We start from the raw sequence: 15,919 nt of genomic DNA on the forward strand, positions 1-15,919 counted from the left end.
ACTATGTTCATAGCAGTTTTATTCATAATAGCCAGAAACTGGAAACAACCTAGATGTCCCTTAACTGAAGAATGGATACAGAAAATGTGGTTCATCTACATACTGGAATACTATTTAGCTATTAGAAACAAGGACATCATGAATTGCACAGGCAAATGGACGGAACTAGAAAATATCCTGAGTTAGGTAACCCAGTCCCAAGAAAACATGCATGATATGTACTCACTTATAAGTGGACATTAGCCATAAAGTACAGGATAACCACACCACAATCCACAGACTCAAAGAAACTGTGTAGTGAGTGCCCAAGAGAGCATGTATGAATCTCACTCAGAAGGGGAAAGAAAACAGTTATCAGAGGTGGATGGATAGAGGCAACTGAGTGGGAGAAGGGGTGAGCGGGGGTATATGGATTTTGAATAGGTGTCGTGGGAGGGAGTGGGAGAGGTCTGAGGTGGGAATGGAACTTGGTGAGGGCATTTCAGGAACTAGCTGGAGACCTGGGGTTGGGGAGGCTATGGGTATTCTCTGTTGGTAACTCTAGCTGAAACTCCTACCAGCAGGAGATAGAGAGAGTGAAGCACCACATCCTGTAGCCAGGTAGGACTTCTAGTGGAAGGAGGGGTTTGAGAACATCAACTGACCCACAAAACCTTCAACACAAAATTTGTCCTTCCTACAAGATGCACAGGGATAAAGATGAGCTGAGACTGAGGAAGTAGCCAGCTAATGACTGTCCCAATTGAGACCCATCCCATGTGAAAGAGCCAACCCCTGCCTGACACTATTAATGATACTCTGCTGTGCCTTCAGACAAGAACATACCATAACTGTCTTCTGAGAGGCTTTACCAGCAGTGAATGGAAACACATGCAGCTATCTGTGTCCAAATATCAGGTGGATCTTAAAGACCTATAGGATCAACTAACCTGGATCCATAGGGGCTATCAGAGACTGAACTATGAACCAAAAAGCATACACAACTGGGCCTAAGCACCCTGCACACATGTAGCAGATGTGCAGCTTGGTTTCATGTGGGTCCTCTAACAATTGTAGTGGGGGCTGTCTCTGTTGCTTGCCATTGGATCCTCTTCCCTACCTGGGAGTGCCTGTTTGGGCCTCTGTTGAAGAAGAGGAACTTAATTCTGCTGGGACTAGATGTTCCAGGGTGTGGTGGTACCCAAAGGGGGGTTCCCACTCTGGGAGGAGAAGGGGAGGGAGTAATGTGGGGAGGAATTTGTAAGGTGGTATAGGGAGAAGAGGATGGAGGGGACTTTAATCTGCATGTAAAGTGAATAAGTAAATTATTGAAAAGGAGAGATTACACAAATGTATGTGTATATTCAAAATATTATTACCGAGTTTATCACGGTTGTATTTTATTAATTATATACCAGCCAAGCTAGTCTTGGAGATACTAAACATATCAATACAGAGCTTAACATATATTGAGTGTCTATAGTTAACATCTATGAGAAAAATATTTTACAAAGCTCTATTTTTAGGAATAAAAGGATACTTAGTCGGGCATGGTTGTGTACTTTGTTAGCTGAGTAGGATTGTGAAGCAGTTTCTAGCCTGCTAAGGCTTTAGCTAAATGACACCTTGTCTTACAAAATTTTAAAAAGGAGAGAGAAAGAAAAACACAAGCTGGCCTCAAATTTGTGATCTTAATGCATCATCCTTGGAGCACTGTCATTATAATTCCAGAATTATAAATTTCATTAATGAAGCTATGCTGAGATGTACAGTTATTGTACAGTTATTGTAGTTAATTAGTGAAGTTCTCAGATTTCATCAGAGAAGTTTCTTTGGATAGCAGTTAACTGGTTACAGTGTAGAGAATAACCAGTCATGAGGTATACAGCCACAAATGGGATATCTGTATGGGCAGTATAAATGGAAGTTGATGAGTTATTATAATAAAAATAGACAGGAAGTTGGGATCGGGTGTGGAAGTATAAGTGAATCTCAGAGAAGATGGATGTGAATTGTATCATGAATTTCCCAAAGAATTAACAAATAGAAGACTAAAAAATAAATATTTTGTGCTGGAGACGTAGCTTAGGTGGCTGAATGCTCAAGTAGTGTGCACAAAGTTCTGAGTTTGATTCCAGGCACTGCATGAACCAGGCTTTATGTCTTTCAGCTCTGACTCCAGGATTTTGAAGGTGGAGTCATGAGGATCAGAAGTTTAAGGTTGACCTTGACTACATAGAGAGGTACTATACTACATAGTCAGCTTGGGTTATGTCAGACCTTCCTTTGGGAAAAACCAAAACAACAAAATATTCTTTACCTTTATTTATTTATTTATTTATTTATTTATTTATTTATTTTTGAGATAGGGTCTTTTTTGTGTTTTGTTTGTTTGTTTGTTTGTTTGTTTGTTTCAAGACAGGGTTTCTCTGTGTAGCCCTGGCTGTCCTGGAACTCACTCTGTAGATCAGGCTGTCCTGGAACTCAGAAATCTGCTTGCCTCTGCCTCCCAAATGCTGGGATTAAAGGCGTGCGCCACCACGCCCGGCTTTAAGACAGGGTCTTATGTAGCCCAGGCTGATTTTTAAAAGGCCATGTGTGTAAAAGACACTAAGAATGAACTTAAACACCTGATTCTTCTGCCTTCACTTCTAAAGTGACAGATTACCATTGTGTACTACCATGTTGTTGCTGGGATTACACATGTTCACCACCACTCCTGGCTTATGAAGTGCTGGAGAACCGCAGGACTTTATGAGTTTATGTACATGTTCTCTAACAACTTAGCTTCACCCCTGACCTCTTGTTTTTTCATTGTCTCACGTGTGTCTGGTTGAGTTTGGTCTAGAACTCACTATGTAACTCAGGTTGCCCTTAAATTTACAACGATCCTCTTGCCTTAGCCTCTCAATTGCTGTGAATATAAATGTACAATGCCATGTCTGCCTTCCCTGTTTGGAGGGAGAATCTTATGTACTCTAAGCTGGCCACAAATTCATTATACTGCCTAGACTGGCCTTGAACCCTATATTTTCTTGTCTTCCAATCACTGGATTATGCATATGTCAACATGGTCTGTTTTTCATTTGTTTGCTTTTGTTTCCTGAGACAATGTCTTCCTACATGTCTGACTCTGTCCTCAGGCTTACTATGAGCCTAAACTCTCCTTAAAGATGTAACAATCCTTTTGCCTTCATCTCCTGAGTATTGAGATTGTAGATATGTACCACCATGACAGTCTTATATTTCAACTTTCACATAAGTTACAGTCATATGAAATAACCCGAAAAGAGGTTCATGAAATCTCAAATGAAAACTAGGTTGCAAATTAGATTTTTTTCATTAAAAAGACCAGGAGAAGTATGACTAGTAAAATCATTGCCTCCGCAATCATAGTAGGAAAAAAAGAACAGGAAATCACCTTTTGTCTTGTATGTATTATAAAATAATCAATTTATTAAAATTCAGTGAAATTACAACATAAATGTCACTTGGTTATATGGGACGTGTTTAGTTTCCCGTAACTCCTGTGAAAGACAATAACAACATAAACTTGGTTGTCAAATACACACAAACTTATAATCTTACAATTCTATGTTTAGCAGTTCCAAATGACTCTCACTGGGCTAAAATCAAGGTGCTAGTAGGATTACATTCTTGTGTGGGAGATCCGTGGGAGAGTTGTTTTCTTGTCTTTTTCAGCTTCAGAGGTTACCTGCATTCCTGGAGTTGTCATCAGTCTGCCTGTTATTTCTCACCGCCTGCTCTTCTGACACTCTTGTCTACTTTCCAGTACATTTGTAATTGCATCGAGACCAGCAAAAGTAAGTTAGGATAATATCCCCATTGTCGCTCAACTGATTACTAGCCTTTATGAAATTTGAAACCTTAATTTTCTGTTGCCATGGAAGACTATGTATTCATAGTTTCTGGGGATTCAAATCCGGACGTTTGGGGAAGGTCATTACTCTGCTACCATGGAATCGAAGGATAAGAGCTGCTTCTGTGACTAGTGAGGTGCAAACCTAAGAGTGGAGATTGCTGATTTATCTGCAGAAGTCAAATATGATGTCAAAGGCTCATCTCGAAAGTACACAGTACAGTTTGAAGGCAAGCCTGTTGTGTTCACTTTGTACCTACTCTGAGCCCAGGAAGCAAGCAGATACCTAATTATTTAATTGCTTTACCCTTTTCGTGTGTGTGTGTGGTGTGTGTGTGTGTGTGTGTGTGTGTGTGTGTGCGCGTGTCTTTGTATACACTCATGAGCACCATGGTGCACATGGGAAGATCAGAGGTCAGCCTCTAGTTGTCAATTTTCCCCACCATGTTGATCCCAGGGAGAAAATATGGTCCATCAGGCTTGCTGACCTGTGTATTTACCAAATGAGTAAACTTATCTGCTCCCTTGTTTAGGTTTTAAAGACAGGGCCTCCTTCTGTAACCTAGGCTGACCTAGAACTCAAAACAATCCTCATGGGTCAGCCTCCTGAGTGCTAGAGTAACGAACATAAGCTTCCATATGCAACTGGATATGCTATTGGATCATTACATAATTCACATGGGTATCAAAATATCACATTAGACTCCATAAGGCTGTGCATTTACACATGTATAAAAAGCATTAATATTTGCTATTTCTAGTGATTCAGGCCTAATTGGGAAGCTGACTAGGAGTATATCGAAAGTCAAGGCCAACCTGCTTTACATAGTGAGTTCTAACCCAGATAGGCCTTCGTAATGGGAACTTATCTCAGAGAGAGAGAGAGAGAGAGAGAGAGAGAGAGAGAGAGAGAGAGAGAGAGAGAATCTTCTTTTCATTTTTTTCTACACCAGAGTCTTGAACAGCTTGCAACTCTCTTCCTATGGCAGGTCTGATCCTGCAGCAGCAGTGTTGGGGTAGATTCTGAGCTGTAAAGGCAAGAGAATGGCAAGGCAAGCAGTCAAAAATGTCTCTTGCTGTTTGACAGAGTTTGATTGAAGGAATGCAGCTGAAATTGAAACCAAAAGAGGCATTATGCTTCCAGAAAAAAAAAAAAAATCTCGTGGTAATGTACTGCAAGCAACATATCGAGAGCTAAAGGACAGGGTGGAAAGATTCAAACAGTTTCTGTGAAAGTTGGGGACTAAGTTCTCTAAGAATATTGTAGCACCAAAGTAGTTCTACATCACAAGGATTAATACTTCGTATCTCAAAAATAGAGAGTTGGGTTCTAGCTGAGCTGCTTGTTTGTCTAGAATACATGAATCCACAAGTTCAATCCTTAGCACTGTGTAAACCAGGAATGTGTTAGGACATACTTGAAATTCTAACACTCAGAAGATTGAGGTAGGAGGGTCAGGAGTTCAAGGTTATTCTCCAAATTCCTAGGCTCAATCCCCACTACAATAAAGAAACACAGAGAAAGAAAGAGGTGAGGAGGGAGGGAGGTAGATAAGAAAGGAGGGAGAGAGGGAATTATGGATGGATGGAGGGAAGGAAGGAAGGAGGGAGGGAGGGAGGGAGGGAGGGAGGGAGGAAGGAAGGAAGGAAGGAAGGAAGGAAGGAAGGAAGGGAGATCAATTCTTTTTTTTTATTAGACATTTACTTTATTTATATTCCAAATGTTATCCCTTCCTGGTTTCCCCTCCAAAACCCCCCATCCCACCCCCCTCCCCCTACTCACCAACCCACCCACTCCTGCTTCCCTGTCCTGGAATTCCCTTACACTGGGGCATAGAGCCTTCCCAGGACCAAGGGTCTCTCCTCCCATTGATGACCAACAAGGCCATCCTCTGCTACATATGCAGATGGAGCCATGAGTTCCACCATGTGTACTCTTTGGCTGGTGGTTTAGTTCAAGGGAGCTCTGGGGGTATTGGTTAGTTCATATTGTTGTTCCTCCTATGGGGCTGCAAGCCCCTTCAGCTCCTTCACTCCTTTCTCTAGGCTCTGCCAGTGCCTGACAAATACAGAGGTGGATGCTCTCAGCCAACCATTGGACTGGGCATAGGGTTCCCAATGAAGGAGCTAGAGATTGATTCTTAATTTGTTAAAAATGTGCTTGTTTTTGTTGTTTGCTTCAGGGTTGCTATTGCACCTATGCTAGGAAAGCAATGTACCACTTACTTACATCTCCAGGCCAAAATTATGCTCTTTGCGAAACAACTTTCTGTAATTTCCTAGAAATTACTCATAAGACTAAAATCCCTGTGAAACTGTTGTGGCTGCTCTCATCCTGTGATGCCTTTCCAGCCCATTCTATTACCAGAGCTCACCCTGGTAAGCTGGCAAAGAAGCATGTCTAAAGGGCCCATAGCCAGATGTGGTGGCTCATGTCTGTAATTCTAATACCTGCAAAGGGGCATGTGAAGTGGAGTTAACACAACTTTGAAGCATCCTTAACTGCATGGTAAACTCTAGGCCTTCTAGACTACAATGTGAGACCCTGTCTCTGTATTTTTCAAAAAAATGTAGCAAGGCTGTGGGGACCACTGGGGTGATAGCTCAGTGGGTAAAGCATTTGACATGCAAGTTTGAGGACCAGAATCGGAATCTCCAGAGTCCATTTAAAGGTGGACATGCCCCAGTGGAGGGGAATGCCAGGGCCAGGAAGCAGGAGTGGGTGGGTTGGTGAGCAAGGGGCAGGGGGGAGAGGATGGGAGGAGGATGTTTTTTAGAGGGGAAACCAGGAACAGGGATAACATTTGAAATGCAAATGAAGAAAATATCCAATAATAATAATAATAATAATAAAAGCTGGACACGGTAAACGTATGTCTGCAATCCCAGAGCTCCTGAGGAAAAGACCAGGAGGACAAGTCCTTGCTCCTAGAATGTGGTGACTCACACCCCAGGTTGTTCACTGAGTTCCACATGAGTGTCATGGCACATGCACACATGCACTCATACACAGGCACATGTATAATTGTATACATGTATGCACAAACATCATACACATACTACTAAGTAACAAAAGTCAAATAAAGTAATACATTAAAATAAAACATAAATAAGTAAATAAATAAATCAGAAATATATAAATGGCAGAGGCATTTCCCCGTAGATGAAAAGAATGAATGGCACAGGATGTATGAAAGAAAAGCAAGATACAGTATTGAGCAAGATGATATCTATGGAGACCATCTTTCCAAGGCTAAGGAAATATCTACATAGGACACCTGCTACAAGTAAGGCTCTATGTATGATAGTAGCTAAAGGCTGGATTTCCTCTATCTGTGAGAACTCGTTACTAGTTTGCAGACAAGAAATGTCTATTCACTCTGTGTCTTGTGTGCATTTCTTGTTTTTATTAAGTATTGTATAAGTGTTTCCAGTGCTACAAAAATATTGTCCATTCCCCAGAGTCCTCATCTAGTCCTGGCTTTCTTCTAAGATGCATCAGCAGTGGTGGTGGTGGTGGTGGTGGTGGTGAGGTAGGGGTGGGGATCACTTGAAGAAGATGGCTTAAACAGCATGATAGCACTGTGTTGACTTATCTCCAATGGACAGCCAAGGGGGGGGGGAAGTAACGTAAGAACTATTGATTACATCGGCAAATATTCTTTGACTGGACGTGGCAGCTTCCATCTACAGCCCCTAGACTTAGAAAGCTTAGACAGGATTGCTGCAAAGTTGAAGGCAGTGTGGGTTACATAGTGATTACTATGTCAGCCTGGGCTACAAAGCGAGGCTGTGTCTCAAAATAATAAAAATTTGAATTAATTAATCAATTAAAATTAATACCCCCCTTTAAGAGTGCAGGGGTCTATTTGGGCTCACAGTTTGAGGCTACAATATGTCCTGGTGGGGAAGGCATGGCAGTAGGAATTTGAAACAGCTAGTCCCATAGTATCCACCAGAGACAGGGATGAGCGCTCAGCTCATGCTCTGCTTGCTTCTTCCTTTTCAGTTAGTCTTTAGCATCACAGAAGGGGACTCTCTTTGTTTAGGATGGCTCTTGGTGCTTTGTTGTGTGGCAACCAAGACAAGGTCTTAGTTTGTAACCCAGGCTGGCCTGAAACTCCTGCTCCTGCCTCCTATGATAACCTTCTTGAGCCACCAGCTCTAGCTGCCATTCTAAACTCTTAAGAGTGACCTTTGTTTTTAAGAGTGACCTTTGTGACATTTCTTCCTTCCCTCGGCTCTTACAAATTAAGTTTCTTAAAAAGTAATGTATTTGGAAGTGAATAAGGCAGATGATGGACATGGGAAGCCCAGATCCTGGGCCCCAATCAGATCATTTTTTAAATTGAAATTTGATTTGATTTTATGTGTATAAATGTTTTGCCCGCATCTATGTCTATTTACCATGTGCTTGGCCAGTGACCACAGAGGCCAGCAAAGGACATTAGACTTCAGGGACTGGAATCATAGACAGTTATGTACTGCTATGTGGGTACTGGAAGCTGTACCCAGGTTCTTTGGAAGAGCAGCCAGTGTTCTGAAGTATCGAGTCAGCAGAACTTCTTTTTTAAAGGGGAGTATCAGTCTGTGGCACAGGATCACACTATTCAATCCTTCTATTGGCCTGAAAATGGAGCCCTTTCTGTCTCTTGTGCTGTCTCCTGTGGTGGAATCGCCCATCATCACTCCCCACACTTTCTTTGAATTAGACAGGATTTTTAAAAAGAGCAGAAAGACTCGGTGCCCTGGAGAGAAAGACCCATCCCAGGTAAGGTCTGGTTTTCCTCACTGTCTCCTTATAACCACTTCGTGTCCCACAAAACTATTCCCTCTTCTGTCCTACACAGAGACTTTCTTTGTTTTGGCAGTGTAGGGACAGAAGCATGGTTGTGAGAATACTGGGCAAGTGCCCTGCCATTGAGTTTCATTCCAAGATGCCAACATGGAGCTTTGAGACAGAAAAGTCCCCCATCTTTTCCACAAGACCAGCTGTGAATAAATCTATTTCTTTTAACTTACTTCTGTCTCTGGGATTTTCAGTCGAGCAGTGAGCAGTATACAACTTCAGTTTCAGTAACAGAACTAAGTTTCTGGCTTTCCTTTTCCCAAGTAATTTATTGTCTTACCCCTTACCTGATTTTCCATAAGGGTCTCCTAGTTTCCAAAGAACAGCAAACATATCTGTAAAACATTGGCAAAGAAAGGCAAAAATAACGAATAAAATAAAAAGAAAACTGTTAAGGAAGAACAGTTTGTTCCTAGTCCTTCATTAACTTAAAAGTCTATTCTAGTTAGAGAACTGTCTGAACTTTGATTCCTCCACAAAAAGCAAATGAGCTTTAAATCATTATAAATGTGAAGGAGCGTCACTAGCCTTCATGACAAGGTGATCACAAGTAACTGCCTTTCCCATAACAGAAATATTTAACACATATGATAGAAATATAAACAGAGCAATGATTTGTGATGTCTCAATATGTTCTTCCTTGCTGAAGGACTGTTCAACTAGCTTTAATCAGTAGTAAGGGCAAGCAGACAGGAAAAATAAACCGTGAAAAAAAAAAAAAGAAAAAGAAAAAGGGCAGAAAGCATGGCACTGTCCAAATGGTAATACTAACAGTGCCTATCAGTTCCAGAAGTATAGCTTTGTTCAGGTTGGACTAGGAGTTTTATAATTGTTTTGGATTTTATTGGCACAAAACACCCATCTTTCTGTGAATGTGACCTTTCATTGGAATTCCAAAGCTAGTGGGAAAGTTGATATTCAACTTTGGGCAAAGGCAAAGGGGTGTATACTCATTTTATACCAACTTCCAGTAAAGATACTACCACTCTTTGTTGTGTATTTCACAACCAGATTACATAACTTCCCCCGGGTATGTCAGCAGCAGCAGGTAATGTATTTAAATAACATCAAAAGTACACATGGGTACTGGGCTTTTATTTAGGGAGGTCTCAAATGCACTGCATCACTCCCTGTCTTCCCTGTTGGTATGTAGAATGGGAAGATAAGAAGGCAAGGATGACAAAAGGGTCCTTACCAGTCTGCGAGGAGAAAGTCATGAATGAGTTCCCTATCTGTTTCATTGTCCTCTCAACCTAACACCCACACCCACATTACATAAGGAGTTCCTAGCACATGAAAGAGGCTCTTTATATTGCCTCAAAAATGACACAATAATGATGTGTTTCTCAGCTTTCTTTCCTTGTATTTACATGCCCAAAGCCACACATGATTTCCCCTTCTGTTCCGACTGGGACTTTTCCTCATACCACATTCACACTGTCTTAATCCATTTCCTTGAGAACCTAACATTTTAGTGACTGTCTTTCAGTTTCTGATATAGTTCAGCTTTAAACATGGTGAAAAATATATTAGATGGAGAAGTGCATCAAGCAGGAAGTCAATATTTGCTGAGAGCCTGCTACTGGCCTCCTACCTTTACCCAATGACAAGAGGATGAAATGCAAGAAGTCGTCTCTTATTCATGAGACTGATTCTATCCTTTGCCAACAATGAGGAATTTTTCCTACCTCACTAGTTACATAAAGACTGAGCTAAAGAGATTGCTCAGTGAATAAAGTGATCTGCTTTCAGTCTTGATACTCAGAGTTTGATCCCTGGTACCTACATACAGTGAGGGTCTCAGCATCAGATGTATAATGTGAGGACATGACTGCTCCAAACATGGTAGCATGGTTCTTATTATAGCTACTGAGAGCTACAACAGCAGGGAGAGAAAGTAGACCTAAATAGTAGACTGAGCCAGGCCATGACAGAAGTGAGGGAGAGAAAAAGTGGAGAGAGGGAGAGAGAGAAAGAGAGAGGGAGGGAGAGAGAGAGAGAGAGAGAGAGAGAGAGAGAGAGAGAGAGAGAGAACTAGAAGAATGGGCCAAGACAGAGAGGATCAAGGAGGGCACATGATCAAAATGGCAGGGTTATATAGAGATGAGAAGCTGGGGAAAAGGAAGCCCATGAACTACAAGTTTAGGGGAGGGGGAAGGGTGAGAGGAGCTGAGCAGACCCAGGATACCAGCCAGATGGACTCTGAAACAAGTATTTGTGATGCTGAGGGAGCCTGGAGGCCAGCATGTGCTTTGGTATGCTAATAGGCAACCACAGTTAGCCTTTTGTCCTGAGTTTCCTTTGGACCTGACAGTTCCCTCCTGGTGGAGGGAGAGAACTAACTCTGGCAAGCTGTCCTCTGACCTCAATTGAGGTGTCACTCCTTGCCATGCTCCTGTCACTGGCACACATAGCAAAGAAAGAGGAAGGTAGGGAAGAGACAGGGAAAGAAATTGAGGGGGAAAAGATTGAGGAGAGAAGATTGAAAGGAGAAGGAGTGAAGCCAGTCTTGGTGACTCCTATAACTTCAGCCCTCAGGACACTGACGCAGGAAGATTGCAGCAAAAGCGAACCTAAAGTTAACCTAGGCTACACTGGGAACTCTAGATTCCAGCCTGGGCTACAATGTAAGATTCTATTCTAAAAACAAAGAAATAGGGTCCAAAGAGATATCTGAGATATTAAGAGCACTGGCTGTTCTGCCACAGAACCCAGGTTCAATTTCCAGCACCAATGTGGTAACTCCAGCTCCAGGGGATTCAATTATCTCCTCTGGCATCTTTATTTTTTTAATTCATTATTATTATTTTTTTGGCTGTCATGACTCCCTACCCTCATTTATTTTTATTTCATACGGACACACATGTGCCTGAGTGCATGTGAGTGCACCATGAGTATGTGGGTACCTTCAAAGGCCAGAAGAGGATGTTGGATTGGTCCAACCTTGGGGTTGAGGTAATAATGGTTGTAAACCAGTTAATATGGGAGCTCTGAAGTTATCAGTTAAATTCATTTGGTCCAAAACTTGTGTTAGTTTCACTGTGACTCTGTCTCCTTTGGCATATTAAGGCACACACTCAGAGAGAGAGGGGGGGGAGGGAGAGGGAGAGAGAGAGAGAGAGAGAGAGAGAGAGAGAGAGAGAGAGAGAGAGAGAGAGAGAGAAGGGAGCAAGCAGCCCTCTTTATAGTGTGCCATTTTACCAAAAGCTGACTGTTGCCAGCTAACTGTGGGGGTGGAGTTTAGACAGAATGCTAAGGTCATGAATGTATGGGTACCACACAGACCGGAAGAGAACATCAGATCTCCTAGAGCTGTGGAGTTATACGTGGTTGTGAACCTCTTGCCTTGGGTACTGCAAACTGAGCTAAGATGCTCTGGAAGAACAACAAATGCTTTTAGCTAATATGTTGTCTTTCTTTTACTGTTGTTGTTGTTTGTTGGTTTGTTTGTTTGGGGTTTGGTTTTATTGTACTCACACTCCTTCTCTCTCTCTCTCTCTCTCTCTCTCTCTCTCTCTCTCTCTCTCTAACTCTTCATAGCTCCTCCTCCCATATCTCTCAATAAATATGTCTTTTTTTTTTTTTACAATCTATTGAACCCAATTAGTGCAATCCACATATACCTGATTATGGGATCATACATTGGAACATGGCTAACCCATCAGGTGTTTCATCCACCCTTAAAGAAAACTGGCCATCCCTCTACTAGCAGCCATTAACTATTAGTAGCCCTCTAGCTAGGGATGGGTCTCGCATGCTACTCCTTCATATACTCTGGGTCTTATTGTTTTTGAAATAGCAACTTACTATATATTTCTGACTAGTCTGGCACTTACTATGCAAAATTTTCCTGGGCAGGTAATGGGAAGTTTTATCCTGCCCTGTATGCTTGGCAGCAGCAGTTAGCCATGGCCCTCTTCTGGTCTCTATGGACTCCAAGTTTGAATTATGTTCCTATTTATATACACACATAAAAAACACTGATACTCGTGACATGGACAGTAAGTAAGTCTTTAGCAGAAGAGTATTAGTACTGGAGAAAAGCAGAAAAGGGGGATTGAATCAATTCTACCATAAAAACTCAGTCTTTAAAGAAAGAAATCGAGGAAGATATCCAAGATGGAAAGATCTTTCATGCTCATGAATTAGTAGGATTAGCATAGTGAAAATTACCATTTTACCAAAAGCATTTTATACATTCAGTGCAATCCTTATCAAAATTTCAACTCAATTTTTTACAGACCTTGAAAACACAATTCTCAACTTCATATGGAAAAAGCACACACACACACACACACACACACACACACACAAAATCTAGGATAGCTAAAATAATCCTGAACAATAAAAGAACCACTGGATGTACCACCATTTGTGATTTCAAGTTGTACTACAGAACTATAGTAATAAAAATTTCATGGTACTTGTGTAAGAACAGAGAAGTTGATCAATGGAATCAAATTAATGACCTAGACATAAATTCATACACAAATGGACACTTGATTTTTCATAAAGAAGCCAGAAATATACACCCCTTAAAAAAGCATCTTTAAAAAATGGTGCTGGTCAAACTGGATGTCTGCATATAGAAGAAGTCAAATAGATCCATATCTATCACCCTTCACAAAACTCAAATCCAAGTGGATCATCAAAAACCTAAACATAAAATCAGACACACTGAACCTGGTAGAAAAGAAAATGGGGAACAACCTTGAACACACTGACAAAGAGACAACATCCTGAGCAGAGCACCAACAGCACAGGCACTAAGATCAACAATTAATAAATGGGACCTCATAAAACTGAAAAGTTTCTGTAATGCAAAGGACACCATCAAAAGGACAAAATGGCAGCCTATAGAATGGGAAAAGATTTTCACCACATCTGATAGATATCTAATATCCAAAATATATAAGAACTCACGAAACTATATATTAAAAATCAAATAACCCAATTTTAAAATGGGTTACAGATCTAAACAGGAATTCTCAATAAAGGAAGCTCAAAGGGCTGAAAAACACTTAAATGTTCAACATCCTTAGCTATTATGCAAATATAAATCCAGACAACTTTGAGATTCTATGTTATACCTGTCAGAATGGTTAATATAAAAAATTCAAGTGACAGCATACACTGGTGAGGATGTGGAGCAAGGGAAACACTCCTCCATTGCTGGGAAAGTGAAAACTTGCAAGGCATTATGGGAATCAATATGTCAGTTACTCAGAAAGGTGGGAATCGATCTACCTCAAGACCCAGCTATACCACTCCTGGGAATATACCCAAAGGATATTTAACCTACCACAAGAACACTTGCTTAGCTATGTTTATGTGGCTTTATTCATCATGGCCAGAAACATGAAAGAACCTAAATGTCCCTTGACAGAAGAAGATATACAGAAAATGTGATACAGCTATACAATAGGATACTACTCAGCTATTAAAACCAAGACATCATGAAATTTGTAGGCAAATGCATGGAGCTAAAAGATATCATCCCAAGTGAGGTAACCTAGACCCAATAGGACAAATATGTTATTATTCACTTGCAAGTAGATATTCGCTGTTTAGTAAATGATAATCAAACCACAATCCACACACCCATTTTTAGTATATGCCTACTTACATAAGATCATCATCTAGCTCCATATGAATATGTGGAGATAATAGAAAAATCTCTTTGGGAGGATCACAGAGCAAATAACTCCTCTTGTTTTATAGGCTGTAGCTATTTACACATGAAATGACAGCACTGCCATGTAGCCATCACCCTTGTCTGCACTGATCATAGGAGGAGCAAGAGTCATAGCTTAGAATGTGAAGTGGATTGTCTTTATGGATTATGTAGTGACATCAAGAGTCACTTGGATGAAATATAGTTTTACTTGAGTTTGTTAGCCTTCGCATTTATCATATAAATATTCTTAAAATATCCGTGGAATTGACTTAAATGAGAGGGGAATGTGTTTTGCATGTTTTTTAAAAAATGTATTACTCTAATTGTTATGCATGCCATGACACAAGTGTTTCTGGCACAAGTGTGGAAGTCGGAAAGCAGCATTGTGGAGTCAGGTCTCTTCTGACTTATGCATGACTGTCAGGGATTGAATTTAGGTAGCCTGGCCAGAAAAGCAAACTTTCTTTACCCAGGAACCATCTTGTTGGCTCTAAGAAAAGAACTTCCTGAGTGTGCTGTCCCTTAATTCACACACGGAATATGTATACTTTCCTCTAACTTTTTTGTTTTGTTTTGTTTTTGAGACAGAGTCTCCTGTAGACCAGGATGCTCATGAACTTGCTCTGTCATTGAGAAGAATAACCTTCAACTGACCTCACCTTTCAGGCATTGAGATTACGAGTGTGTCACCATGTGCAGCTGAAATTATACTTTTATATAAAAATGACTTACTTTTAAAATGTGTATATAATCATAGGATGAACCATAGCATTGTGTGTTTTCTTTTAACATTACTAAAATAAACCATGCTCTTTTACATGTTAGAAGTCAACTTTATTTTTATTTGTTTATGTTTAGAAACAGGGTCTCACAGTGATAGACAGTTGAGCCTGGCCATAGTATGGGTGTATGAATGTATATATGAATGTCTGCGGATATCTGCCTGTATAAAGTATTTTAATTCTTTTCTTTTACTTCCTCTCTAGTTCACAAAGAGTTGACCAGACTAGCCAGAGAGACTTCTGGCTGCCTGGACAGAGAAGAGAGCTATATCAATAAATCCTTTACCTAATCACCCTGCTGTTAGCAACAAGTGTCAATAGATCCAGAGGACTGCTGCTTATGGCTTCAGAGTAACTTCAAGATAGCACACGTTATAGAAAGCAACTTTACTCCCTTGCAAGACCAAGTCCTGTCCTGCTAAATTGTATCCCCTTCTCTTCCATAAGACTCCCCTAATTGCTACCTAAATGTTTGGCTATGGGTCTTTGCATCTGTTTCCATCAGCTGCTGGGTGAAGCTTCTCAGATGACATCTACCTAGGTTCCTGTCTGCAAGCACAGCAGAGGATCATTAATAGTGTCCGTGGTTGGCTCTCTTCCATGGGGTGGGTCTCAAGTTGGGCCAGTCATTAGATGGCTGTTCCCTCAGTCTCTGCTCCATCTTTAACCCGTGTGCATCTTGTAGGTTGAAGGTTTTGTGGGTCTGTTGATGTTCCCCTCCCTCTACTAGAAGTTCCCCTGGCGATGGGCAC

At 41.0% G+C, this 15,919-nt stretch overlaps 1 protein-coding gene and 1 long non-coding RNA gene across 3 annotated transcripts in view; both read left to right on the plus strand.

The window, feature by feature from the left end:
* 5430427O19Rik (RIKEN cDNA 5430427O19 gene) overlaps positions 1–15,919 on the plus strand; it is a 114,532-nt gene that overhangs the window by 41,279 nt on the left and 57,334 nt on the right. Inside the window, exons 1-2 of one of the 2 annotated variants that reach the window (XM_017318620.2) lie at positions 2,005–2,222; positions 3,682–3,803. The gene's annotated coding sequence lies outside the window, so the exon portion shown is untranslated. Of the gene's footprint in view, positions 1–2,004; positions 2,223–3,681; positions 3,804–15,919 lie in introns of those variants that run through there. The other variant, XM_011247682.2, reaches the window with a different exon arrangement.
* The window catches only part of Gm14762 (predicted gene 14762), a 9,688-nt gene continuing 2,183 nt past the window's right edge, over positions 8,415–15,919 (plus strand). Inside the window, exons 1-2 of the long non-coding RNA NR_152196.1 lie at positions 8,415–8,630; positions 15,372–15,919. The exon at positions 15,372–15,919 is cut by the window's right edge and continues 2,183 nt beyond it. This is a non-coding gene — a long non-coding RNA (predicted gene 14762). The remainder of the gene's footprint in view (positions 8,631–15,371) is intronic.

The sequence above is a fragment of the Mus musculus genome, chromosome X (assembly GCF_000001635.26).
Source record: "Mus musculus strain C57BL/6J chromosome X, GRCm38.p6 C57BL/6J".
NCBI classification, from domain to species: Eukaryota; Metazoa; Chordata; class Mammalia; order Rodentia; family Muridae; genus Mus; species Mus musculus.